Genomic DNA, 27,501 nt, shown 5'->3' on the forward strand with positions numbered 1-27,501 from the left:
GTAGCTTCTGCCTAATCCCCAGTGTGATTGGGCCATGCTGCTCACTGTGAGCCTGTGGGAAGGAGGCTGCTCTTCACCCTCAGATGTGCAGCACTGCCATGAGGGGATGCACTTGTCTGAAGTGACCATCAGGAAACAGACATGAAAAAACTACTGGTTCCAGGAGCTTTCTAGTTTCTTATCACAGCTCTCGATGTAGTTCATCTGAGGTCAGGCCGGATGTCAGAGACCAAGAGCTCTTTCTGGGCTGTGACACATTTGTCTGTATTTCAGTTCAGCTGGTTTCCAAGGGCTGTAAAGAGGATTTGCCACATGCCTTGCCATGGCTTGGAAGTGAGCGGCTCTGAACTCTGCTAAAAAGGGATCAGAAACAAAAAGAGGCATCAGTGCATCTGGTAACGGGAGAACAATTTATGTACAAAAAGCATAATTCCTATAGACATCACAAGAGCTCTGTTGCCTGCTTCTTGGCTTTGACTAGTCAAAATCAAACAGTGAAGGGAATTGGATTTCTGCGCCCTATTTCTGATTAAAGTTGGTGATACTGTAGGAGTCCGGTTATACTTCAGCAACAGCACCCAATTAAGATGAATACAGGTATTTCACAACCTAATTCAGCATTTTTGTGGCTGGGCCCCTGCAGGCTTTTGAATAGGCTTAGACTGCAATTTGTGTTGAGTGTCTGTTTAAAGTTACCTGCTTGTAACAGTTTGGTCACTGATGAAATCAGTACCTAGGTTAACTCAATGGACTGATAATATCAGACTTCTGTGCAAGGGACTGGCTGCCTCCCTTGCTTAAACCATTGTGGACTGAGGCCAGATCCTGTGTTTATAGAGCCTGACCAGTGTAAGGTGATGTGAAAGCCTGCATGGTTTTAGAGATTCATACCTGCCATGCGCAGGCTTTGTTGGATCTTCTGCAATGTAAAGTGACATGGAAGTTGTCAGGTGTAACTGCTGAGCCTCGTGTGTGGATTATCACAGGGACTGCATGTTACCGTGTAATGCATGATGTGCCTGTGACAAGCACACCAGAACAGATTCCCATCAGCTCACAAGCATGCACCATTTCATTGCTAGGATGTGCATGTCTGTGCTGAAGATCAGAAAAGAGAATAAAATGTTGCAGCTGATCTTCATCATTTGCAGCACGTGCAAGATGATTATTCAAAAACGTTAATATTTTATCATTAAATACCACTTTAGGGAGAAGAAGCCCTTAATACTCTGGCTAAAGACTAGTCACAGCGGATTAACATTGTTATACATTAATAAGAAAAATAGCTGGGTGTGATTACTGTCAGTTAAAGTTTTCTGTATGAGAGCTCTAACTCTTTGAATTAAACTGCTTGAATAGCAGCTAAGGATTCCTGAGGAATAATTCTATTCAAAAGTTAAGACCTTCACTACTTTTCTAAAGGGAAAATCTATCGCCAGTGTGAGAATTACCTACCATTGGTATAACGGCATGAAAAGAAAGGAACTCCACAGACCGTAGAGTGTAATAAAGGAACATCTAAAATTGATTTTCATTTAAGTAGATTACTTATGTTTTCCTCCAGAACATGGGAAGCACACTCCAATCTTCATCACTTTTCACAAGTAAACCTACTGGTTCGATCCAGTTATCCATTATTAAATGCACTGAGCCACTCTCTCCAATACATGCTTCCCTGAAACATCCCTTGCATTTGAGGGCATTGTGTCTGGGATAATGGAAAAGAGAAAGGAGAGAGGACTTCATAGTTATTTCTTTCTTGATGGTTGATTCGTAGGTTGTTTTGAGGTACCTACTTTAATTCTTCTGTCCTAGCGGATCCATCTATGGAAGGGATTTGTGGTACTGCACTGCTCCAGGCTTGGAGCAGGTAAGCAGTTAAGCTGTTGTAGGTTCTCTGTGGAGCTTAGCACTGCAGCTCCTCAGGCATGGGCTCCAGTGTTTGCATTGCTTCATCGCAGGGGTTTTGAGTGGTGTCCAGTGGTCTGAGTGCTTTGGGCCCAGTGCCTGTCTGTAGTTATCACTGGTGACTTCAGCACTTACTGTTGCTGAAGGCTTTGGGGTTGTGCTCTCCATCAGTGTTCCATGTGAGGTGCCTGACTTTGCAAGGACCTTGACTTGGTTCCTTGCCCCACCACTGTGCAGAATGCCTCAGCTGCCAACTATGAGCTTGTACATTCTCATACTCATATACCAAAGGCCACAGGTTAATGTTCAAAGGACCTAGGTCAGCTAATAGGTCATAACTGAAAGGTCATAGTTCAAATATCGTAGGTCAGAGACCATACATCAGCAGTCATACGCCAAGGAGCGAAAGTCATAGGTCATAAGTACCAGGTCAGAGGTCAAAGGTACTAGGTTGGAGGTCAGAGACTAAAGGCTACAAGTAACGAACCAAAGGTTAGAGGCAGCTTCTCTGTGGTCGTGCACTGGAAACCAGTTTGTTACCAGTCAAAAACCAGCACAGGACCCAGTGCCTTACAGTGAGTATGCTTCCTTAGTACCCACAGTGCGCTGAAGAGAACCAGCAACCTGAATGGCATCTGTTTGTGCTGGTTTAGAGAGAGGATGTGAATGGTTTTCACTGGGTTGTACTGGTGGGATATTCCAGAGCTGATGGCAGTCGGACCTCCTAATATAATGAATGATAATGAGTTCTCAGTTCAGGAATAGCTGTAAACGTTTATTTGATGTGAAAGAGCTAATTGTACAAATCATTACCTCTGCCCTGACGTGTCTCTGCTGTTTGAATAATTAATGCTGTCATTAGAAAACGTCCTGCTAGATAACTTCCCTGGGAACCCAGCCTTTGGCCAGTGCAGGAAGCCTTCCCGAAGCTGAAGTGACTTGGGAACAACCTTGACAGCTTGACTGCATCTGTCAGCAAGGGCTGGTTGGCTTCACTGTGAGGTCATTACTGATAAACATAGCTTCTATGAGTAGGACTGGAAATGAGGGTCTTGATGCTGAGGTTCAGTGGGATGGATGGGTGGATACATGGATGGGTTGCTCCTAGCATAAACAGAGACCGGAGCTACCCATGTGTTTGCTTAGATCTGCCAGCATCTGCCATTCTATTATAAGTTTGCATGAAATGAGTGTACCTCATAAGGTATCAGAGTGAACACAAGGAAATCAATAAGCAATCTCTGTGATAATTAATTGGCGTGCCAGGATGAATTACTGTTTCTTCCCCTCCTGATTTGGGTCACAGTCACATCTGATCTGGGAAGCTGTCAGTTTTTGTGTTGTAGATTGGTCTTTGTTGTTGGTATGATCTTTCTTTCTTGATTTGATGGGACCAGAATGAAGGACTGACAGGTAGGAAGCCACTCTGTGCTTGTCATGGAAGGAAACGATATTGAGCTCAGCATCCAGCGGAATCTGTTGATGAGGAGGTGTCCTGTATGCTGGTCTGGTGCAGGGGAAGGATTATTGCTTATGAATGTGACACAGCACAAGAGGTTGACCAAGGTCTGCAGCATCAGTATCCTTTGTGCTTGCCTTCATTTTCATCCTCGCAATGGCAGGTTGTTGCTGCTGGAATCCCACTCTAGCTCACAGGCTCCCATCTCTTTAGCTTTGCTGGGAATCAGATATCATTCTTCAGAAACACAATCTCTTCAGCCCATACACTGGCACATATTCACCAACTGCCATCCCAGTATACTCATGTAGTCTGGGCCTGCTTTCAACTAGACTTAACAGGGCAGTTATTCCTCAGGGTCACCTCCAGGCTTGCTTCCTTCTCAGGGAGGAGGGCTGGGATTGTGAGCTTTCCAGAGACTCCTGTGAAGGCAAAGTGACTACTAGTTTATCATCAAGCTTCTAGTGTAAATTGCTACCCTTACTATCCTGTCTCCTTTCTATAGTCACCCAAAAGGCTGATTATGCATAATAGATTAATGAACTGATTTTCTAAATGCAGCAGACAGTGAGCTAGGTACCTGCTTAACTTTCTCCATTAACTTCAACAACCCAGATTTCCCTTCTTTCCCACAAATTAGCTTCCATCAACAGAAAAGAGCCTCTCAAAGCACCATTACCAGGCCTCCAGTGATAACATAGGACTGTGCTTTTTACTTCATGTAGAGTGCTTTCTGTCTGCTGTCTAACAAGTTAAGTGTTTAGTAGGGATTGGAAGGGCACTGATGTTGGTCACCTGGAGCTTTATCAATGAACATGTGCAGTTGGATGGTGGGGTTTGGGTGTTGTGGGTGCTGGTTTGTAGGGGTTTTCTGTGGGTTCACTATTGTTTCCAATACAGCTTTCAGGGCATCATCTTTATTGAAAGTTTAATAAGGGGCTCGTCTTTATTAAAGGTCAAACATTGAGAGGCACTGACTGTGTGAAGTGTATGCTGAGGATGGTCACCAGTGAGGTGTAGTTGCTTGAGAACAGTTTTGGTCTGAAGAAGTTTGCTTGGTCTATAGGAAGTTAATGGTATTTACATAGGAACTTCAAGCATTTTCATGAAAATGTAACCCTGAGAAGTAGCTGATGTTATCATTGCCCCTACTTTAAGACCCTCTGTGCTAGTTCATGTGATTGCCATCCTTGGGGTATTTTAACCACCATTAGGTGGCCCAAACACGGTTTCAGAGGTACGACTGGCACATGTAAGGGAGGGACTTAAGCTTTTTCTTTATATTCATGGCATCGAAAAGAACACCTTGCACATAAAAGGAATATTCTGAAAGGCTTTGAAACACATTCAGTGCTTTTCTGATCTTTTTAAGATGGATTTGTACCACCAAGATTAAAACCCATGGATTTTCTTCCAATCGGTCCAAATGCAGCTTTTGAAAGAAGCCCCATGGAGGGTTTCCTCCATCAGAAGACCACAGTTGGTGGCCTTCAGAATAACTCTAACATAGCTATAAATACATTGAGGGAGAAAATCCTCCTTCCCATTCATACTCTCTTTCAGAATCACAGTGCCATTACAAGGCAATGGGAGTCTGGCCCTCAGCACATTGTGGAGGCAGTGGCTTCTTACTCAATGTCTGTCTGTTACGTCTGTCACATTTTCAGGAACTGAAAGCAGAGAGTCACATGCTGCCTACTCAAACTCAGCTCAACTGCTGCTCTGTTTGTAAGGAGTCATTTGGTTTTAATTAGCAGAACCTTTTGGATAAGTGTCCTGATACACTTGAATGTTTCCTCTGGTTCTGTGGAGTCAGGTTTTCTCTGGTTCCTCTGTGAAACTCCTTTTACTTTGCTTTTCCAAGCACAAGAGCACAAGGTTTATTTATAAAGCAGTTTTTTTGCTGCAAGTTTCTCATCCCACCTCGGCTAAAGAGGTTTAGGTTTTTAAGGAATTGTATTGGGCAGAGGTTGGCTGGGAGGCATCAGCTCAAATGGGATGTAACTTTTAGAACAAAGCCAAGGAATTGTTCAGTGTCTCAGTGTTAAGAAGCAGGAGGTGAAAGACCTTAATAAGAGTAAAGTACAAAATTGTGGTATGAGGTATTGCTCTGTGCCAGCTTAAGTGATTGGAAAGAAATATAGAAAAGCTTCTAGTTTTTCCAAGCAACGATCGACTGATTATCCTCCAGTTGTCAATAAGTCAGGATGACCGAAGGGAGCTAAGCAGGAACTGAAAGCTGGAAGTAGTCCAGAATGATGGAAGTGCACATCAGTAATGAGCCTCCCTGCCCTGAACTCTGACTGCTGCAGGGGAAATTTCTTATAGCTTGAGGCACTGTGCTCCCAACACAGCAGTAAAAGTGATGGAGGTTGGGTAGCCCCTTAGCTTCAGATCATCAACAATCAAATTATTCACATTAAATCATGGCAATTAATTGTGAAAATGAACCTGGAGTACTTTGAACTCTGTAGTTTAGCCATAGCTAGTTTTGGAATTAAATGGGGATGCTCAGATTTGGGCTCCAATTGCAGTCCTGAGAGTCCCTTGGAATGGTCCTCTTCAACCTTGGCTTTCCAACCTTTCCAGGCACAAGTATCCACCTGAGGTTTTGCTCCTGACACTTCATATCCCACCCTTTACTCATCACCACTGTGCCATTTTGGCTCATTCTGAGGTCCTGGTTTTGTTTTGGGTGAGGGTTTGCAAAACTCGAGCAACACCTGTAACTACAAAAAGCCACTGAATAGGGTTCTGATGGTGAAAAAGTATGGGAAGACTCTGGGAGAGCTGACTTCTTGGTCAGCTCTGATGACTGGTAGGAGATGAGTGATAGGTGGGAGGTGCAGACTGTCCTTCATCCTCACCAAGCAAATCTCAGGCTGACTTTACGCCATCCGTCTAAACACTACAGTAGTTTTAGAAAGGTTGGATAAGAAATTGAGTGCAAAACCTCAAGCTGGAGACACAAGTAGCAGCACTAGATCTTTTGGTGGATAAAGCAAAAATATCTTAGAGGAAGCAGCACTAATGTAAACATCACAGACTGCACAAAACCCTGAAATACAAGTGTTATCTCCAACAGTTTTCTTACTAATAAGAGCTATTACAAGTTTTGTTACAGAATTGTTTTCCTTCTGATCCCTTCATAATAATTAGGCAGTTAGTGTTAATGTAACATTGATGCTGAAAATCCACCCAAGTGAGTGAGTTTCTCCAGCTGAAGATATGGATGGTTTTGTTTGGCTGCACTGCATCGTATGGAAACTTCACACTTGATTGAAAAGAACCATAAATGACAATATACTTGGAAAGAAAACAGGGATAGGAAATGCTTGATTTTTGAAGAGCAGTACAATTATTATCATAGAATCATTTAGGTTGGAAAAGACTCTTAAGATCGTCCAGTCCAACCATGAACCTAACACTGCCAAGTCCACCCCTAAACATGTCCACATGGGCTATGTATGTGTGTCTTTTAAATACCTTCAGGGATGGTGACTCAGCCACTTCCCTGGGCAGCTTGTTCCAGTGCTTGAGCTGGGAGATTTGTTAACCATTCAATGGATGAGGTGAGCTGATGGCATCTCTGTTCACCTGCATATTCCTTAATCTGGTCATATCATTCAGAGCAGGAGCTGAGCCTGTGTTTGGGAGCAGTTTAACATTTGAACTGTTGCTTTAACTAGCACTAAGACTGTTGTACTATTTACATTCTTCCTGTTCCCAGTGGAGACTTGGCTGAAATCCAGAAATTAATTTTTATCCTCACAACTCTTCAAAAGAAACTGCATTTTTTTCCCTGAGAACCTTAGTCTAGAAAGATTTTTATCTCTGTTGAAGAGAGAAAGGGAGTTGAAGAGTTACTTTACTAATTCATCCTGCTTCTCTGCTCACTGCTTTCCCAGTTGCATAGATCAGCGGGTGCTCTATGAGAATATTGTGCCCTGTCTAAACAGGAGGAGATAGCTTTAGAAACCCCTTTCTCTGAATTCTTCAGGAGTGTGCAACTTGGTTCCTGCTTCTGATGCTGCTTTGTAGAGTTCCAGTGCCCATGAGGCAGAGATAAGAAATACCTGAAATACAGTTTCTTTGTACATGAACTTCTCTTTACACAGGCTGATGCTACAGTTACAGATTCCTTTTTGCATTTTCTCCAGGAATTCTTTTATCCTTGGAGTATGGAACAGGGTAAATTAGTGTGTGGACATTGTAACTGCAGGAATCTCTGCCTGCAGGAAACCGGTTCATTGTGTTTCAACTGATTCTGTGAACAAATGCAGGGGATAACAACGTTTCTTTTCTCTTCCACCCTCTTTTCCCCATTTTAAGATGAGGTCATTGACTGCACCTTTGGGTTTTGTTGAACTGTGTTCAGTTTTCTAAACTGAGGATATTACTTTAGGAATTTGTTACCTGAATGGTGTCTCTTCAGATATATGTCAACTAAACCCACCTTGCTGCTGTTTTGTTTGCTTGTTTATGTATGTATTTACTTTTTAAATAGGCTTTGAAAATATTATAGTTAAGAGACTCCAGGAATATTGCATTAAATGATTCAGTGGAGGGTCTCTCTTGGACACCAATGGTTGCATGTTCTGTCATAGCATCGCATTGGCATCTTTCCTCTATTTTTTATGCATGGTCTTCACCTATGTAGTATCTGAGTTGCAACATCTTGGATCTGTAGGGCAGACCCTGGGCATCACAGGTGGTTTTGCCTGACTACCTCTGTCACTGCTATCCAGGTCACCCCCATGAACGGACCCCACAGCAGACTGTGTACCCCTGAGCTCGCCTTGCCGGGACTTGTGCTCTGTGCTGCACCACATAAAGTGGCCTGTTTTGAAGAGCTGACTCCAGTTCTTGTGTAAATATTTCTATGAGAGATAAGGGTTGATGTTGCCTTTTGTACCAATAACCAAGTTCTTGTAGGACAATTTAATTTAGGCTGTATGTAAGGAGGTAACAGAACCCAGGTCCTGCTTGTAGTAGCAGAGCAGATAACCTCATCTTTTTTACCCTGTGCAGCCTTATTCCTTGTTGTGAAGGATGCAGCACAAGCTAAATTCTGTACTTGAAGTGTCAAACTGAGTTAGCTGAAACATCATTTTAAACCTAGGTGGGCATTTTTTTCCTCTATGTTTTGAAACATTCCAATTTTGCCTTGAAAATTCATTGTGGTGAAAATGCTGTTCGGCTTCTAATTGTAACAGCTGGATGTTGGGTAGGAGTAGTATATTTGTCTTGCTTAAATAGCCCCATATAATTTCTGGTTTAGGTTACCTAAAAGTCTGTTCTGTATTCCCAGGATGAAATGGGAATTACTTTTTTCCTGGGAGATGCACCTGTGGGAAAACTTGTGCTGTGATTGTAAAAGCACCTCTTAGGAGACCTCTTTCAAGCTTCCATTTGCCTGTGGGGAGTGATGTTGTGGGGGAATCACTCCTGGAAGGTGCATTTGTAACTTGTGCTGCTTGCAGCTGACTGAAGGTTTACTGCTGTTGTGTTTCCTTAATGCATGACTGTTGGATAAAACAGGATGAATTCAAGTTTTTCCAAGATAAATGTAAATGAGAAACCTTCTAAGTTTTATACATGGAAGTTTGAGAACCCTCACATAAAAACCCTTGCATTATTTTATGTCGCAGGCATTACAGAATAAAGACATTTTATAATGTTAAATATAGAATGTTAAAAATATAGCTAAAATATGCACGTAGTAAGGATGCTGAGATGTACAATCCTGTAGGGGTGGAGTGCAGTACTCTGTATATAGCACTGGATTTGGTAGGCTCAGAATTCTCAATGGCACTTGGTGTCCTAAATCTTTTTAAAACCCTAGCTGTAAATACCTTAATTTCTTCTCCCAACCCCATAACCCTTTATTATGTTACTGTGAGTCGAGTAAATCTTAGTGCAAACATAAACATGGATCAAAGGCACAACACTGAGTAAGTAATGCCTTCAAAAGTTGTGGCATGTTTGGATTTGAGCTTCAAGGTCAGGCATGGCTGGAGTTACAGAGAATTTGTTGCTGTCATGAGATTAGGGCATTGAGGTGGTGGCTAAGGTAAGACCAGTCACCTTGAATCCAAAGGCTGCTCCTGGGGGAACCCAGGAGACTGGAGCTCCATAGTCCCCTCTCTGACAAAAACTAAGTCTTGAAACTACAGTTCTGGATGGATGTAGGGGTTCATGGTGTATGACTGACACGAGCAACTGTTAGCATTGAAGGTCACACTTTTAAGGCAGAATTGCAGCCTTTTTTCTATGGGATAGCAACTCCAGCATTGTGCACAGATTCCATGGATACCAGAGTGGATACAGAGGGAACAGCCATCATCGACCTCTGCTTTGTGAAAGAATTGAGGGGGCATTTCTGTGATTCTGCATTATAATCATACAAGAAGAATTTTTTTCATCATCTAGGGATGAAGAAAATATTATATTGCAGGCTTATGTGCATTTGAGGCTCAGTACAGCAAGAATCGGGTGAGACAGAGTGCCTTGTGAAGAGCATCCATAAGTACTCATTTGATTCCTCCACACTGATTCCTCAATTTCTTTCCCTGTTTGGTATTTTTCTGTCAATGGTTCTTGATCCTGGTTGTTCTTTGCAATAGGGCTGTGCTTTCTGTGAGTCCAGGTCAAATCATTTGCCACATGCTGTCTGATCTGCAGTGGGTGTTAGAAGAGAGGTGCACTGAGAAGGAACTGAGCATCCACAGACAGACTCTGTGGCAGCTTAGAGAGCTTGTACATCCTTGCCAGTTGGTGGAATAGGGTATGTTTCTTGCCCAGGAGACAAATGAAGAGCCATCAACCACCATCCATCTATTTTCACTAAGATGATAAATGCAAGTAGTTAAACTGAGAACCAGCCTCTCAAATCAGGCATTTGAATGTTTTAGGCAGTGAGGATTTTTTCAAAATACATTTTTGGTGCTGTGTTCTTTTGGGATTTTACACCCTTATTCTTTAATTTGAGTTGGATTTATCTTCAAGAAAGGTAAGGTGAAGAACAAAAGGTGTCAGAGATGCTCTGGGGGTCCTAAGTCAGCTTTGGAAGGAGGTTCTCAGTGGGAGGTTTGACAGTCTGCTTTGTCAGGGCAGGTTGCTGCGCTGGGAGTCTTTTGTAGTACAGCTAAGAGATGATTAAAACTGACATAATAATGTTTGAAAACCGGTTTTCAGAAGCGACATTTTTACAAGAAAATATTTTTCTTTTTAATTTCATGATGAAATTTCAAAATGAAGCTTTTTCCTGAGAACTCTAATTTAGAAATCATAGAAACCAAGCAGTTTTCTGTGTTGTTCTTGGATTGTTGGGTTTTTTTCCCCCATTTTCCTAATTTCAAACAGCTGCCTCCTTCCATTGCTGCCCAGCAGGAAAATGCTGAACTGCTTAGAAATAGGGCATTGGAAATGAACCACTTTCTCACAATTTGCCAGCCCCATCCTTTTCCCGTTTCCTCCTTTTAGGAAAACAGGCAAAGAGTATTAAAATAATCAAGTTGGAGATGGTTTTTCTTGCTTCCTGGTTTTGATGCATTTGGCATTGATATGGGATTCTGTCCAATCCAGTGCTGCAAAACACCCTCTATGCTATAATAGAGCTTGAGGAAGTTCAGTAATATGCCACGGTGGAAGGGGGTTCTCATATTTTATCATGTCAGCACCTATGTACCCTGAGATCCTATCTGGATGTTGAACAGTTTGTAACTGTTGCAAATGGAACTGATGATCACCTTTCCTAAGGAACTTCCAACAGATGATTTGGGTTCAAGAATTTAACTCTTGCGGATAAGAGTTACTTAGCAGATTAGGACAGTGCAGTGTTTCCTGTAAACCAAGGATATAAAAGTGGAGCAGTGCTATGCTAAGAGGCTGAACTGTCTATGCTTCCAGGTAGCGTGTTAGGGATTTTATCAGTTCTCTTCCTGCTGGACCTATTTTTGCTGTCTTTGCATAGCACTATGTTGTGGATGCATTGTACATATGGGCAGGCATATGCCATGAGCTGACTCTTTGAGGGGTGTTAGTCTAGGTAATACAAAGCCTTTTTGTCACTAGACCAGTCTGGCATTGCTCATCTCGAAGTAGTCACAGGATAACTCAAGGGATCTGATACAATTCATGCTGAAAACAGTGCATTAGTTTAGGTACTGAGGTTGTGGAAGGGATCTTGTACTCAATACAGAATTTAACTTCTGTGATTCTTTGAACATTAATGTGGATTTACAGTGTTTGTACTTGCTGAGAAAGCTTGACCTAGTAATGTACAGGTAAAAATAATCCAATCACAGTGAATGTACATACTGAAGACCAAGGAAAAGCAAATGAAGCAGATTACTGAATTTATGAGAGATAGTTACTGGGTAAAATTCTACAGTACACGCTAACTCCATATGCTGTCTTAGTAAAGCTATAATTAAGCCAAAGAGTCATGTCAAACTGGCCTTTTCCATCTGCTCTGTGATCTGCTCAGGAAGCAATTTGGAAAGAATGACAGCTGACCTCCAATCCAATGCATTCGGTTAATGTAGGTTCCACCAGAGCTGATGCTTACACAGAATTCATCCACTTCCATAGAGGGGTATGAATTCTTCTTTGTTTAATTGCAAAAATCAAAATGGGGCTTGCTGTGAAGCAGATATGTTCAACATTTTTGTTTCAGTAAATGCCTTTTGGTATTAGCTGAGCTGTTTGACAGCTCATACAAATACTCTTCCATTTTATTTGCAGCTATATGGACTGCAGTGTGGTGGCACAGGTTGGGTTTGTCTATTCATTTCTTGTAGCTTTTGTATAAACTGTTAATAATGAACTCTCAGAAGCTGAATATGACAAGTTGACAAGACACGTGAAACTCAGCCTGGATTTATAATACTAATTGATTTCATTCATTTTGCATCCCCTGTGAGTTTCTCACTGCCAGTCTTTCCATTATCTTAATGTTGTTGTTTCCAGTAACACTCAGAGAAGTCGTTTTAAAGGCAGGAGGTCTATTAGCACAGATGCATCAGGTGTAAAGCTTCCTTTCCTTGGAGGTGATCAAATTGCCTAAAGGAAACCCCGTGGAATGGTACAGCTGAAAAACCCAGGTTGGTCCATCTGTTTGAATCTGTGTTACCTTGTGGAAGTCTGCTTAATGGTTGCTCCCATGAGTGTCTGTGTTCAGATAATGCAGGCATGGTTTTTTGTTGTGACAGGGAAGTGTGAATAATGTTAATGCTGTGCCAGTGCAGTTTCTGGAAGGTCATAGTCTTTCCTACAGAAGGATAGCAGGACCTGCTTGGCAGTGGTGAGCTGCAGTTAGACTTTCTGATTAGGAAAAAGTAGTTCCATCTGCATAGTAAAACTGCTGGGAACCTGGAAACCCATCACATGCACTGAAGCTGGAGGCAAACATCTGATCTTTGGAGACATTTAGATCCGTGTCTGGACTTCATAGCTGGCAATGCTGCTGTGCCTCAAGCTGATTGGAATCTGCAGGGTTTCCCACAAGCTGCTAGCCCTGCAGCACATTAAAGCCAGAACCATCCACCTAAAACTAAAACCTCTTCATCTTGCTCTGCAGTTAGTGACTGGCTCCAATTTGTGCTTCCCATGAAATCCTAAAGACATACCAAACTCTTATTTCTTTGCAGTCAGTGAAAGCTAATCAAGATAGACAAACCTAATGTGACTCCTCATACGTACTGCTGCTGGCCTGATAATAGAGAAGGAGTAGTTAAATACTATGATGGAAAGGAATCATTGGTGAGCAGAGTAAAAATATGAACGTGGTTGAGAATACTCTCAGTTCATTGTGTGTTGCCTGTCTGGCTGATGGGTGCTGCCTGTGTGTTTGGTGGGCAGAGAATCCCAGTAAGTGGCCATTCTCCAAGACACAAACCACAGGATTTTAGCACCTGCTTTACCTCAAAGTCTTCTTCAAACAGAATTCAAGTCTTTAATCTGAGCCTTCCAGAAGTGTCCTTCCTTCTTTGGTTTTGCCATTCATGTTGTAGCCTTGCCTTGGTGATTATGCTGGAGAGAAGCAGAGCTGGCTGTAGGGCTGGTGTCCTGGGCAGCCACAGCAACTGATGCTGTATACCGAAGTGTCTGTGCTCTTCCTGGTGCATAGCAGGGACCTTCTCTTCAGCCCAAATGGTCTTGTTCTTGCAGAGGTGACAGATTCTCTGTGTGTAAGCAAGTGCTACCTCAGGAATTGAGAAAATTAGGGCACAATAATGATTAGCAAGAAAGTCAGAATTAGGAGTGCAAACCTCCTGATGTGTTCCTGTTTTAAACACCAGAATGAGGTACTACTCCCCATTTGCCAGCATGCCAAGCATCTCAGGCTCAAGTGATACAGGAGGTGTGGTGCTCCTGCAGCAGTTGAGTGATGGGACACGGTATGTGTGTGGTGCTGCCTTTTGGTGTGTGTTGAGGGAAGAAAGGCACTTTACCCCCACTGTAATTACTTGGGGAGCCTCGGAGCAGCCAGTGTACAGTTTGTTGTAACAATTTCCCACCACTGCTCTTGGAAAAGCCATATTGTGCCTCACAGTGGAAACTGCATTAGCAGTGTCACCAGTAATGTACTGCACCTTTTAAGTAACTACGGGTGAAGCAGCATGAGTGGGAGTGAGCAGAAGCGTGTGCCCAGGGGGACGTGCAGAGGCTTTCTTGGGAGGCTGCAGGTTTGAGTGCCCACAGGCTGCTTGTGATGGAGCAGCAGCAGAGCCCCAGTGCAGGCTCCGGCTGCTTTACTTCTGTACCGGTGTGGGATGGGAAGGGATGGGTGTCTCAGCTTTGGGTGGCCATTACAGAGCATTTAATTCAGTCTGTTAATTACACTGCATCAGAGCTTTACCTGTCTGGGGAGGCAGATTTGCACTGAAGACTGTTGTCAGGAGTATTATGCAACGGTCTGTTATTTCAATGAAGTATTAAATGAAATTGTTTCCACATCAGGAAATAGGGAGATGACCTGCCACAAAGCCTTAGTTAAACTTCCAAACATGCCCCAACCCACCAGCCTTCAAGATACAGTGCAAGGCTCATCTTTTCTTTTCCTTCAAACCTTGGCCAGATGGGATGGCCGGAGGCACCGTATCAGTGCATGGGAGAGGGCCTCGTAATGCTGCCACCATCATTTAAATATTGATCAGAGCATGTGGAGGGACCATGTGATGGCTGCTGTGGGAGGTTAGTGAGCAGAGTCCCTGTAGGCTTTTCTCTGCTTCGGCAAGCAGAAGGAGCCCATGTAACCACTGGCTGCTCATGGGTCAGTGCTGCTACACAGGACCAGCCTTGCATGGTGCTGGAGCTGTGAATCATCAGAGATGCTCTGTGTCTGGGGAGGGGAAGCATCAACATTCCCACTTGCTCAGTGGAGCCTGTGCTGAGGAGGTGTGTGGGACACAGTGTGGATGGTCCTGCTGCGTGCCCTCCTACTCATACCTGTATCCTGCTGGAAAGCAGACAAAGAGAGGGTTGTTTGGTTGACTGCCAGGACTGGTCCTCTGAATGGGTCCTCCTGAGGAGGATTTTGCCTGCGTGGTGCCCGGCTGTGAAGGCAGCACAGCATGGACAGAGCACTCTGCCAGGTGGGGCTCACTGCACAACTCAGAGTCACATCCCCCCCAAATATGTTGTAGAGGAACTTGCCCAGGGCTCCCTGCCCCTCAGATACCCATCCTATGGAAGCATCATCTCCTGGTTACTGCTTTTGGGTGCTTCTTGCAGAAGAGCAAAGAAAAAAAGTGGGAGTAAGGGTAAAGATCTCTCCTGTTACCATAATACTCTGAAATCTGGTTTTGATGTATCCCTTTAATCTGACTCCGGGCACTACATGATTACTGTCATACGCTTCAACTGAGCCAAGGTGAAAAAAGGCAGTTAAGCTTTAATTGGGGTCATGATTCACTTCAGGTATATATTTCCATTTAAAACTGTGATTTGATCATAAAAGACTCATTTTTTTCCCCTTGCCTGCTCTGAGGCACAGGTGAGGGCAGTGCAGGTTGGAGGAAGCTGTGGTGAGCAGTGGTGAACCTGCAGACCTGGTCAGGAGCCACTGCCAGCCAAGAGATGCCATCACTTCACACTCACTGAGTCTGTGGTTTAATAGGATAGTGAGAGCAACTGGGGATGCTTGTTTGGTTTCCTTCTGCTTTCAAATGAAATCAAAGAGCTTACTGTGACATATGAAGACCTGGCTTGCAGCCCTTGAACTTCACCATGGTAAATGCACAGATACAGCAGCCTGTTTGGAAGATGCCACCCATTCAGCGTGACCATGAGTAAAATTATGTCGACCTTTACTCTGAACCATAAACTTGACTCTGTAGGACCCATGAACAGCTGTCTGCAGCCTCCCAGCTGTGTGCAGGGTTTGTAACAGCTGGCTCATGCACTAGTGGCATGAAATGTGGAGGTCAGTGATTTTCCACTGCACCATGAAGGATCTTTTATAGCACTTGTAGACAATCTCCACCTTTTTTGAGCTGTAACTTCATGGATACAATGCACTGCAGGTGCAGGGGGAATCCAGTTACCCTTTTTTTGGAAGGGACAGACAGTCACACTTGGTTTTTGATGTGATTTGGGGCTGAAAGTTTTAAAATACAAATAAAAAACCACAGTGTGAAGAAATTGGCTAAATAAGTAAGATTCTTTCCTATGGAACTGACAGCCTGGAGATTGTAGGGCTCTGTCTGTTCAGAGAATAAAAGCAAGTACCACACTGTCACCTTAATGAGCATCGCTGTCAACATGATGCAGCCATACGGCACTAAACATTCCTTGCTGGCTCATGTGTGGGTGATGGAACTGTTCTCGGTACAGGCTGGCTCACCATTGAGGCTGAAGCCCAGCTCGCAGCACAGTGTCTCTTCTGTTGATGATGTTACAGATATTTGTCCATTGCAGAGTTGTTTGGGACCATGTATTTGAGTCCTACCACTTCCCCATGCAGTCCTCACTGCTTCTCTTTAGAAATGGAAATGCTAAAGATCTCCTTTATGAGCTATTGGGGCATGTGTTGTCTGAAAGCTGGGGCTGAGTGGAAAGGGAGTTACAAGTTAAGGAATCATCAGATCTTTCCAGGGAGAAAATAATATTAGCTTGGATACAATCAGAAACTTACAAACGAAAAGGAAAACTAACTCAGAAATTGCAATTGATTTTAATGAAAACAAATAGGTAAGTGATACAGAGGTGGATGGCTTCTTGTTTGTTTAAATAACCAAATCAGTGCACTCGCAGTCCTCAGCCAACCCCTCTGATTGAAATGCCTCTCTCTTCACCTGTATTTGCTAAACAGATACAAATAGGCACACTTGTATAGGCAGCTGTTTCCAGAAGCAGACTCAGGTGTCTTTCATTCACCTAGGATATTCTTGTTCATAGATGGGAAAGGAAAAGGTTGGTGGGGAGAAAGTGCAGAGCCAAGGTGGAAAAACCCACCCAGAACTGCAGCCCTTGAAGGGACCTTCACCAGTGCATCACACAGCACACCAGCAACTTCTAACATTGAGGGTGGTGCAGCCTGGGAGAGGTGCCATGGGAGTAGGGTGCACAGCTCCTCTGAGGAGGGCTCTGGCATTGGACTCTCTCAATCTGGAGATCTTCAGTGCCCAGGGCTTAGCAGGATACCTGTGGTGTAAGTCTAAGTCATGGCCTCTGTTCTTGGACTGTGCAGAGCAAATAATGTGGAAGGCTGATGACTTCAGTCTGGGGTTGATTTTGATTATTACTCATTTATGTTTACCTGGAGGCAGAGCAAGCCATGAGCAGGATGCTCACACAGTGAAAGCTCTGTGCTGCAGTTCAGATCCCTTCACATTCATCAGCCACTGCCTGAACAGTGTCTTTTTAAAGAGTTACTGTGTGTGAAAATGTTTTCTTGCCTTGAAACTTCAATATTTCTGTTTTCTTTAGGAAACTGAAATATTTATCACTTCCTATTAGCTACTTTTCTTATCAAGCTTGTGCATTCCTGGGGATAAGCCTATTTTTATCTGTTTGATAAACATAAATATCCCAGTGTCACAGCAAGATATTGTTTCTTTAATTGCCAGAGTTCCCCAAGACTTCCCCTTTTCAGCTTCATTCAGGTTTCTAAGCTGAGACTAGGAGTGAGAGATAGAGCTGCTCTGTGTGTTCAAATGACTGCCAGGGCGTATTTTATATGGGAGCATGGAGATGTTGCATGCATAGAAATGAACCTTCCCCAAATGTGTTTGGTTTTGTTCTAACATGCAGGTTTACAAGTGTAATGACCATTATTAATAAACCAACATTGTGTCAACAAGACTATTTAGCCAGATGGCACATTTAGTCCAGTTTAAAGTGCAAATGTACTTCATGTAAGTCATAATCGACGATAAATTGGCACAGTAAAAGTAATAAAAAGGTGGCCTCCCACATACTCCCATGGCCAAATATTAAGAGGTTGGGAGGGAACTGCTGTAGTTCATTGCTAAGTGGCATAAAAGTGTAGAACAAGCGAGTGGAAAATGTCATATTAGCATAGTTGTTTTGCAAGTGTTAGTGTTAACAAAGCTCTTTTGACAAAGTCTGTACTAGATCATTTTGTCTAACAAAAGAAAATCAGAGTTGAAACACCATCTTTAATGGCCAAGGGATTTTGTTAGCATATTAATCTTGCCTCTGAATGATGGGCAGGCTTTGTCTCCTTAAGCAGGCTGTCCTAAGATAACCTTGACCATGTAGGGGGTGTAAGAGCAGAGAAGGCCTGGCCTTGCCAAAGCTGGAAGAAATGATCTTTAGATAGCTTTTTGTAGGAGATCTTGCATTTGCAGCTTGAAGCTTAAAGAGCACAATGCTTGGTCTCACCTGACAATGAAACTTCTGTCAAAGCTCAAAAGAAAGTTGGTAAAGTTACAGACATAATGAATGCTTGAATGATCCAGCCAACTCCTTGTGAACACCATCTTTTCCATCCCCAAGGAAATAGCATCTCTCTTGTACATCATTCCACTAGGGAAGCTTGGGGGTGTACAGCCGCAGTGTCTTTCATTGTTGTCTCCCTGCGCTGAAAGCAGCAAACCTCCTACAGGCAGAAAGGAAAGGGCAAGGTGCTTGTAGGAAGTCCCATTAGAATGTTTATAAATGGAACAAACACTCATCTGAAGGCTCTTGGGGAAGAAGGAAAGCTTCAAATGTCCAAGGTTTGCTGTTCTGGCTGGTGTACAGAGTGCACATGAACCTGGTTAAACTCTGTGGGTTAAAAGAATGCAAAAATACCCAATCTGTAGAGAGGAGGGAGGAAAAAAGAAGGGGAAGGAAAAAACCTTATTGGAAGCCTGTTACTTGTGAAAGGTTTGGAAGCCAGAGTCTCTAAATTGGAGTTTCTTGCATCAGAAAGTGCCCCCTGCATCAGCTATGAAAACATGGAAAAGAAGCAGTGTGATATAAAGTGGAATAAAATAAAATCAAGCAAAATGTTTTAAAATTAAGGCTTATTTTGATGTGAAAATCACAGTAGCAGCAGGGTGAGTAACAGCTGTTTATTGCTTCCCTCACATCTAGCTTAGGTTATTCTTCAATTTAGGATGGTTCCAACTGCCAGCTGATGCCTGCTGTGCACTGGTAATTCTTAGTCCCTTTGGCTTAGATCTAAACCAGAGCTGGGGTTACAGAAGTGACTGTTCCCATTTGCTCCAGTCTCCTCAGACATCATGATTCTTCTGTGGCACATCTTGCTGATGTACAGTGTACTCTGATCTCATTTGCGTGGGGCAGAAAGGGCTTTTATTGAACATTGCTAAAGGATATAGTTCAGAGAAATAAGCAATAGTAAGATACATGTTATTAATTATTTCCCTTAAGATCCATTCAGGGATGTAGTTCCTGCCATTCCAGTTTGGTTTTTTCATGCCTTCGGGAATATCACGGTTAAAAACAAACCCAATGCTCTTGTTTATTAATTTACTTTATAATTAAAGGGAAGTACAAAGCAAATCACTTGTGCTTCAATTACAGTTTCCTTCTCTCTACTGAAAGTTCATCCCGAAGATTACGTGTTTGAAACTTGCCTCTGGGAGCTCTTCCTCTAATGCATGAAGTCTGAATAGGATTGAATAGTCAAAATGAGTAGGAAGTCCCATCCCACTGGGATAGATCTATGTTTGCACATAATGAGGTGCAGCAAGAGCAGATTGTTAGAACACAGGGTTTGGGTAGATGCATCCACATCTGGATGGTGTATATGGTTTGGGGGGTGTTGCTTCAAACCAGTTGGAATCCTGGGTTTCGGCTGATCCCTGGGATTGAATGTCTCCCATCCTCATGTCTACTTTGAAGATACTGGAAGACCAGCTGTTGACCTGGACCTGTTTGTTTCCATATGGGGTGGGAGTACACGTTTGTGTGTCCCTGCAGCACAGCCTCCGGGGTAATATCCAGCTGTTGAAATGCAGCTTCTATACACGAAACCCCAATGTTGGTCTCACCTGGCAATGAAACATCTGTCAAAGCTCAAAAGAGACTCAGTAAATTTACAGGTATACCTGTAACTTTATATTCACAATCAGTTTGTAGATTGATCTGAAGGGAGGGAAGGGAGGACAACAGTACAATTTGATTCAAAGCCACAATACTGCTCTGAATTGTAACAACAGCGCGGATAAGATGACCAAACTCATGTGAAGGGAGACAGCAGCAGGATGTTGAAGGTAGAGGAGGAGGTTTGTCAGGGATCTATAAATGACTCACAAACAGGCAGATATAAATTCTTAGTCCTGCAAAACATGTGCATTAAGTTTTATTCAGTTATTTTAAAGAGTCTCTTCAAGGCACAGACTTGTGGCAAATTAAATTAATATGTGTGAAGGCTTTTTATTAAAAATAAATGCATCTTTTTGATTTAACAAAGCAAAAATGAAATCCAACAGTTCAGACATGTTTTGACAAGTATTATCTGCCCTGTGAAATGATGTCTTGGTAAACTGCATTGAGAAAACAGTGCTGCACTGGGATTATGGTACTTGTTGCTACTGTATGGGGGACCTTTACAGGTTCTTTATTATCTTGGCATACACAAGCTTCATTTGACACATCAGAATGTGTTGCTTGCTTTATTGAGAGAACTATAGTTACTTTTCTTCCAGGTTTTGCTCTACATGGGAGACATTTCATCTTTAGAGTTTGTGAGGTTAGTCACTCCCTTGTGGCATCCAATAGCACATGAAGGTCAGTATGCCCATTCCATGACAGCCGTTTGAGGTGCTTTGAAGCAGCTCTATGGCTTGGGTATTGAAACTGAGCGGATACCTGCCTGTGTGGCAGCTGGAGAACAAGGCTGTGTGTTGGGGTTCCCCCAGGAAAGCTTGATTCCAGTAACTGAGAGGGAATTTGACCACTTAATTTAAAGTTTTAGTCCTTTCACTTCTCAGCAAATGAAGTGAATGTTCCTTTTGTTCTGATGAGGTTTGAGTGGAGCTTTAATTAATTAAGAGGTGAAATTCTGTTTGGACTGAATTCGAGCGTGCTTACTTTTTGTGTAAGTAGCTTAGGTTTAAAAGTCCATTGAAACTCACTTGGGGAACCTTGGACTTCATAGAATCATAGAATAGTTAGGGTTGGAAAGGACCTCAAGATCATCTAGTTCCAACCCCCCTGCCATGGGCAGGGACACCTCACACTAAATCATATCACTCAAGGCTTCATCCAACCTGGTCTTGAACACTGACAGGGATGGAGCATTCACAGCCTCCCTGGGCAACCCATTCCAGTACCTCACCACCCTAACAGTAAAGAATTTCTTCCTTATATCCAGTCTAAGTTCTCAGAGAAGTAACAGGATTTGGTCAGCCTGATGAAGTGTAACCAGATAATTACCTGTGCAGGGTCACCAGTGTTCCATAATTAAATATCTTAGGAACACAATATTATATTCCTGAACTGAGAGGGTGAATTATCCTGTGATTGCATAAAATCGTGTTTGAATGAACTATATGGAAGCCAGCAGCTTGACAGATTTCCTACCTATTTAAGAAGTATACAAAGAATGCATGTATATACCCTCTCCTTGTACTTAACTATATAAAAAAGTAGAGCATTCATAGGAGGAGGATTTTTCCAATCATCAGTTACTTGAACTTAAAATAGAAACATTGTTTAATAAAGAACAAAGGGAAATAGTATCCATTTCCATTTCACAAATGAAGAATAGATTATAAACCGCAGAGTTGTGTAGGTGTTAACTCTTCTAGGGAATGGATACTTAATTACCTTTGATGGTCTGAGCCTTAGAAACTGTAATTTCTTTAATATCATAAACAATTCACCCAAAACTGTGATTAAAGGCTTAAGGAACGTGTAGTTAACTCATAAAAATATGTACATAAATTTTGCTGATTCATTGCACTGTGAAGCACATCCTTATTTATTATTATAAATGAATCTCTAATGTAGCTCATGCAAAGTCTTAAATGAGTGCCATTCTTTTTCATTAGGTAGCTCTTTAAAATCAATAATGTTTTCTTTAAGGGAAGGCTTTGGCTGGTACTAATTTAAATCTCATTAACTTTTGCCTTTTATTCCTAAGGTTCAGCTGGAGCGACATTTTTCATTTAGATTTGAAGCTGCAGGCTACATGTAATTCCATTTAAAAACCCAAGGTAGGCAGGAATAATGTTAACAGTAATTTAGGGCACCAAAAATTCAGGCTCTTTTGCATGCAGCCTGCAGTTGTCATTTAAAACTGAATGGGCCTTCCCAGTACAGAGTTTGGAGATGCATGGACATTGGAGAAATCCTTTCCTAACTAAAGGTTGCAAAACCAGGTTGAAAGTAACCCTTTGCTGCACCATATTCCTTTCAAGTATACATGTATGTGCAATGAAAGTTTGTGAATGTCCTTGAGGCTCAAGGCTGTAGCCCCAGTCCCTCTGTCCATGCCTGTTGGTTTGGGTCTAGCAGGACAGTGCTGTCATTCCTCCCATCCTTCAAGTGTTTTATCTGTGCTCTTTAGAGTGCCAAGGCTCTATTTGAATATATGCACATAGAAGCATAAAAGTTCAGGGTCCTTTATGCCTGTTGAGTAGATTCGTCTCTTCTAACAGGAAGCCACTACATGGAGAAGCAGTCTGACAGCAACCGAGTTAATAGTGATGCTTTTTGTTATCTCAAGTTTGTAGCTCGTTAATGAGGTTGTATTTGCTTATCTTTCTTACTGAAGATACGCTAATCAGTTGCAAGGAAGAGGGAAAAACCCCCATCATTTCAATGACATACTTTGGAATATTTAGTATTAAGCAGTAGGAAAATATTGTATTGTGAAGGTTTATGCGGCCTTGAGAAGTCTGGAGATTAAAACCTTAGCACAGCTTTTCAAAGCAGTGGTTGGGTGGAAGGGTTCTGGCACCATGTTATTCACTGCACATCAAAATTAACACATTACAAGCAGTAGTTATTTTCAATTATGTAAAATCAGATGAGTCTTTAGAGAGATTAAAATGAGATTTGTGATGGTTTAGGAGAATCTTATCATCAATCAGCAATTCCCTTAATGTAGTTTGTATGATGTCTACATCTCTTTGTTTCTGCTTCATACCCTTGGTTCTAACAGTCTCTGTTTTACCCTTTTCCCCAAAAGGGGTGTGCTCACAGGAGTATCAGCACCCAGTGCTGTCGGGTGCAGAGGTTGTGTAGCATTTACTGCCCTCCTCGGGAGTTCATCAACATCTCTAAGGCTGGACCTTGTATCTTATGAAAACAAGGCTGATTTGTTGCCGTTAAATTCCTCTTTAACCTTGATGAGAGCTGATTCAAAGTGCCTTTTTTTGTGCCCCAGAAACACGTGTTATACTGTCAGAGAGCTCTCACTTCACATCCCTGTCTGTAGCCCAGAATCCCTACCCTGAGGTCACACAGGCCTCCTGTGTGCTTTATCCCCTCCGGCTGGGAAGAGTCGCTTTCCTCTTTCTTCAGATGTAGAGCTGGACAGATGACACTTCTGTTATCCAAACTGGAAAAATACATTGAAGTCAAAATAATAATGAAATTGGGTTGAATTAAATAGAGCATTTTTAATTGGCCATGCATCCACTCACAGCACTGTAGAAATTAATCCTCACATCACTCTCTTCCTGCATCCTGGACCCCAACTCCATCTTTGCCTGCTCTCAGCATGGAGCTCAAACATCTCTCCATCTTCCCCTCCCCATCTCATGTGCTGTTTGGGGAAACACAGGCAACTGCATGTTTTGCAGAGTGAGTTGGTGCTGCTGAGGATGACAGGAGGCCCATGAATAAATCACAGACCTGTTTGTTTTGTGCTGTTCTGAGCAAATGATGTATTAGTAATGAAGTATTTGCAGTTAGTCGCTTTTGCTTACTAATAAATGGAATGTTCCTGCCGCCAGTTTCTGGCTCATGAAGTTACAGGGAAGCATGAGGGAAAGGCTGTAAAATGGGCTGGTTTGGGGTCTGTCTGCTTTGCAGTGTTTCTTATTTAAAGAGAAATAGTTGCTGCTCTGCATCAGCTTGAAGCAGTGCTGGTTTCTGTGGAGCTTCAGTCAGCCATTGGCCGTGGTCTGAGTCTCCTGAGTCAGGACTTGGAAGAAGGGCTGGAAAGCAGACGAAGGGGAGACTGAGAGCACAGCTCCCTTTCATGGGCTGTGTTTGAGAAATGAAAGTGCACGTGGTCCATAACCATGGCCTTTGTTTTGAATGGAGATACAATTCTGGGGTGTTCCGAGCTGCCGGTGGATGTGATGTGCAGGATGTTGTGAGAGGCACTTTTACCTGTGTGTAAAGGTGTACCTAAACAAAGGTGCAACGCTGTATTACGGAGCATGGCAGTGCATTATCCTTGCTGCTTTACCTACAGTGACACATCCATAACACAGGTAGCTCTTGCAATAGTTCATTTTTCAATCATCTTTCGTTTTTCTTTGTTGCATGTAATTATAATAGCTTGTAATAAGGATAAATCTGTTTGTTTTAAATAGAAACAAAAGCCTTAACAACGTTTGCTGTTTAAAAATGTCTCATTTTGAAAGCACTTTGTAATTCACCAGATGCAGAAACATTTTAATCAAATAACCGTCTAACACTTCTATTCATGGCTGTCCTATAAAAGCAAATATTGTGTTGATTTGTGAGTATTCATTTTACTGCAATGAAATTCTGGGTGTTCTGCAGAGAGGAGAGTTTCCTATTTAAATTCTGCTGCATATGTGCAGCTAATGAATTAAGATGAGAGAAGGAATTCCAACCTGGGTTAGAGCACAGGTCACAGCCTTTTCAAACAGAGGTCCACCTGTCATGCAAGTGGAAATGGTAATTGGCTCACTGCAGCTGAATTCTGTGTGCCAGAGAAGCAGAGGAATGGCAATGGTGATTGTAAAATGGAAAAGCTGTCTAGATGTCCAAAGGTGAATGTGTAGAGACAAAGCAAATGGCCAAAGCTGGTTATTTGTTGCAAGTAAATTCAGATTAACTTGGCTTGTTCCGTTCTATTCATGAGCATTCTCTTTTTTGTTTTTAACATTGCATTGTGTTCATTCATGAAATATTTTGCTTATGGCCAGAGCCCAAAACATGTGTTTTGTGATAGGGAGCTAGATTTGTGAAGTATTTGGTAATCCTCTGGTGGGCTGACTGCGTCTTTGTAAGCTGGAGCATCAGTGATTAATGAGTAGGGAGTGTGTGCAGCCAGATGGGGACACTGGTGGGGAAGGCTCATGTTACCTGTCTGCAGACTGTGACAAGAAAGGGCCGTGCCAGTGGTAGGACAGCATAATTTCAGTCAGATATGTTGGGAAAGGTCTCAGTGACCCAGAGTCTGGATTCATGCTCCAAGGTCTGGCATGATGGCATGGGTGGATGTGCAGGCACATTGGTCAGGGGTGAGTTTCCTATGGTAACTGGGGAATTTGAACTACTGCAGTGTTGCTGCTGAGGTATCCCAGTGAATAATTGTATAAACCCTGCACAAATACCATGTAGCTCATCCACAGGAATGACTGAGTCCTGCATTCCTCTTGTGGTGTGGTACTATCCCTATGCACTTCTTCATATCCACCTATATATTCATTAGGGACTGTAGTGATAGGACAAGGGGTAACGGGTTGAAACTTAAACAGCAGAGGTTTAGATTGGATATAAGGAAGAAATTCTTTCCTGTTAGGGTGGTGAGGCACTGGAATGGGTTGCCCAGGGAGGTTGTGAATGCTCCATCCCTGGCAGTGTTTAAGGCCAGAATGGATGAAGCCTTGGGTGATATGGTTTAGTGTGAGGTGTCCCTGCCCATGGCAGGGGGTTGGAACTAGATGATCTTAAGGTCCTTCCCAACCCTAACTATTCTATGATTCTATGATTCTATATGGATATGGTACTATCCCTAGTCTCTATCTCAGAGACATCTGATAGTTGCCTTCTTCTGCCAAGCACTCTTCCTCTGCCACAAGTGAGGTGGAGTAAGAAGCCTTGCAGCAGACCTGTGTCACTCAAGGATTACCCTCTGCAGGCAGTAGAAGAAAAGAATTTAGCCCGGTGTATTCAACAGTCTGTCTTCCTAACCTAATCCAAACTCAAGAGGACTGTGCTGTCAAAGCAGAGAATCCAATTCCAACTGTCCACGTACTTGAAAACCAGATGAAAAATAATCATGTGCACAGGTCCCTCTGCCCCAACAGGCCAGAAAATTAATAGGGTTTCATTCTCTTTAATTTTATATTCTTGTTATTCACAGCTCTTTCCTACGATTCCCTGCTGGGAATAACAAGCAGTGGATATAGAGTTTCCTAATTGTGTGATTACTTGAAACTGCAGCTACCTGACCTGGCATCCAGTTTCATTTCACTTTACCTTCAGTAGCTTTCTTCAGAGGAACTAATGAAAAGGAACTCATCAATTACTGAAATGAATTCAGCTTTGTTTCCAAAGTTTTGTGGTACTAAAGACTTGAAAACACAAGTGTGTGAATGTCTCGTGGTTGGCTGGAGAATGTTAAAACCATCTCAGAGACTGTCCTTAGAAAGCTCATGTATCATCAACACCACTTACAATATTAACTTGCATATACCTTCAGGTGTACAGTGTATTTCTGGTGTATTGCTCCTTATCCCAAATCTTCTTAGGATATATCTTTTATTTATAAATGCAATGGAATAATTTCAGTCTGATTTACTCATTATTTAAACCAGTTATTCTCCCTTTCTTTAGATACTGATTCCTCTTGGTTTGTATCTTTTTTGTCTAAAGGTAGTTCTGTGTTCTGAAGAAGTGTCAGAGATGCTGGGAAATGTCTCTGTGCTTTTCCATCATTCACTGACCCCATCAGAAATCCAAAGAGCTAATGAAAGCAGCAATATTAATTGTGGAAGGTGTTTGAAAAGCTGTTTCCCCCATTCTGGAGCTCAGAAAGTGGAAGTGTTTTGTATTTATTAGCTTTGGTTGGCATTATGTGCAAAACAACCAGTGATGGGTTTCCGAGCTGGGTAAAGAGCTGGTTTTTAGAGCTTGTTGGATTCACACCTGTGTTTGCACTGAGTGGTTGGGTGCCTCAGTTGTTTGTTTGTAGGACTTAAACTGCAGTATTTACAGTCAACTTTTGTTACTTATTCAGTCCAAGAAGCAGAAGTAATGTCAATGTTGATCAGCTGATCTGGCCACTCTAATCTAGAGCAAAATGCTTCTTATCTATAATAAAGTTCCCCTGCTAGTGGGAAAGACTAAAAAGGGATATGTGCTCATTTAGTGACGTTATTTCACAGCTGACTTTGAAGAAACAGGGATTCATTTATAAACCCACAAACAGGAAAAGAGCTTTAACTGTTCGGGTGACTTATTTGCTGCCAGTCACCCACTTGGCCTTATTTCTGTGGGAGCAGAGGTGGAGGCTGGGCAGAGGCAGGAGCTCTGTAGATGAACTTCCCCACAACTATCCCAAATCTGCCCACCCCAGTGCAGGAGGGAGTGAGAAAGCATAAAGCCATGAAGTAGGATTCCTTTGTTGTTCATGTCCTGGCTCTACTGCTGTTGATTTTCAAGGTGCCTTTTGCATTGTTTTCTAACATGGTGACAGCCATGAAGAATCAGGGCATTACACTGAATATGTAAAACTAAGCCACTTTATAAGTTGCAATTTCTGCACTGTTTACTTC

The 27,501-nt window shown here is 42.5% G+C and overlaps 1 protein-coding gene across 3 annotated transcripts in view; it reads left to right on the top strand.

Moving 5' to 3' along the window:
• IL1RAPL2 (interleukin 1 receptor accessory protein like 2) overlaps positions 1-27,501 on the top strand; it is a 344,758-nt gene that overhangs the window by 140,483 nt on the left and 176,774 nt on the right. Inside the window, exon 1 of one of the 3 annotated variants that reach the window (XM_034064326.1) lies at positions 21,971-22,008. The exons of the other annotated variants lie outside the window; for them this stretch is intronic. The gene's annotated coding sequence lies outside the window, so the exon portion shown is untranslated. Of the gene's footprint in view, positions 1-21,970; positions 22,009-27,501 lie in introns of those variants that run through there. 3 annotated transcript variants of the gene reach the window in all.

This window comes from Melopsittacus undulatus, chromosome 6, assembly GCF_012275295.1.
Source record: "Melopsittacus undulatus isolate bMelUnd1 chromosome 6, bMelUnd1.mat.Z, whole genome shotgun sequence".
Classification (NCBI taxonomy): domain Eukaryota; kingdom Metazoa; phylum Chordata; class Aves; order Psittaciformes; family Psittaculidae; genus Melopsittacus; species Melopsittacus undulatus.